The sequence below is a fragment of the Aptenodytes forsteri genome, unplaced genomic scaffold (genome assembly GCF_000699145.1).
Source record: "Aptenodytes forsteri isolate BGI_AS27 unplaced genomic scaffold, ASM69914v1 Scaffold33, whole genome shotgun sequence".
NCBI lineage: Eukaryota > Metazoa > Chordata > Aves > Sphenisciformes > Spheniscidae > Aptenodytes > Aptenodytes forsteri.
The window spans coordinates 7,044,433-7,045,996 of NW_008795037.1; the positions used below are offsets into that span (position 1 = coordinate 7,044,433).

At 55.9% G+C, this 1,564-nt stretch overlaps 1 protein-coding gene across 1 annotated transcript in view; it reads right to left on the reverse strand.

Moving 5' to 3' along the window:
* Positions 1-1,564, reverse strand: part of SLC38A8 (solute carrier family 38 member 8) — a 5,105-nt gene that overhangs the window by 2,925 nt on the left and 616 nt on the right. The gene's annotated exons all lie outside the window — the stretch shown is intronic.

Below are 1,564 nucleotides of genomic sequence, written 5' to 3' on the forward strand. Positions count from 1 at the left end.
CCGTCTGTGGATCCCGAAGTCCCAAAGAACCAGTACAGACCAAAGGAAAACCAGCAGCCCCAGCAGCCCCAGCAGCTCCCAGCTCGGGCTGGGGGCTCCCCATTCCGGCTGCGTTCACCCCATCTATGAAATTCCCACCATGGGGCATTTTGGAGCATCCCGGGGCGGGGAGGGCGAGGGAAGGCGACTGCAGCAAGCACCCTTCAGACCATTTGGCTGGTGGATGCTTCACCACTCATTGGGTGCAGGATGAGGCCAGCACCCCTCACTGTCTCCACAGCAGCTAGAAGCCCACCAGGGCATTCCTGCACTCGGGACACCTTAGCGAGGAGCCACCCCATCCCATTGCCTGCTCCGGGCAGGGAAAGGGGGTGCCAGGATAACAGGATGGCGTGACTGATGCTGCAGGGGACCTGCACAGAGGAGGCTGCACCCCACGGGGACGGGGGGCCCATCCCCTACACGGGGGGACACACGGCAGCTCTGTGCCGCTCCCGGCACATGCCACTGCCCCAGGGCTCAGCACACGGGCCCCCGACGCCAGCTGACAGCCCCTAATGCATTTTTGATTTCCCAAATATGTGCCCTTCTGATCTCAGTAAGACGGATAAAGAGCCTTTAATCAGCTGCTAGGAGGAATTATGGATGGCTAATTGTGCCTGCCACCTCCATTACATCTCTGCCACCTACGGGGCTTATAACGATTTAGAAGGGCCCTTTCAGGCCTTCATTAGCTGCACACCAAAGGCTTCGGAAATAATTGGCCTCTACGATTTAGAAATTGGCCACTGGGCTGTAAAATACCAGCCACTGGGAAAGGCTCTTAATTCGGACTGGTGCTTTGATACAGCTTGCCTCTGGTTTCAAGGCTGTAGTGGAGCTGTAATCTCTCATTAGTGCTGCGATGAGCGGAGCGAGCCTCCTCATTAGCACCGACCAGGAGCAGCGGCACCAAAGCTTTCCAGGCTCCCTGACGGGAGCACCTCAAATCAAAGGGACGCAGCTCACCTCCCACGCCGGCACAGCAGCCCCGGGCAGTTTCTCTGCTCAGTGGCTCTGGGCTCCCTCGCTTATATTTTTTTCCCCTCTTTCTCCCATTTATCTGGGTGCTCCAGCCCCTGGGCTGCGAGCTGTAACCTGAGGGTCCCCGTGGGTTGGCAGCTTTACCCGCTGCTGTGTCCCCTTGGCAGGTGCCCTCCTCCCTTCTTTTTGATGGAAAAAGGGCTGCCGATACATTTTCCACGTTATTATCTTTGAAGACAGTCAAAGGTACAAAGGTGCAAATGGACAGTCCTCGTTTTGGACAAATAAAAACACCAACTACATCTATACTTTGCTACCTGCAATCCCTTCTGAGGTCTGGCCATCGAGATTTTACACCTTTACTTACACCTTTACTGACAGCTCCTCTTATGAGGAGCGGCTGAGGGAACTGGGGTTGTTTAGCCTGGAGAAAAGGAGGCTGAGGGGAGACCTCATCGCTCTCTACAACTACCTGAAAGGAGGTTGTAGCGAGGTGGGGGTCGGTCTCTTCTCCCAAGTAACAAGCGACAGGACGAGAGGA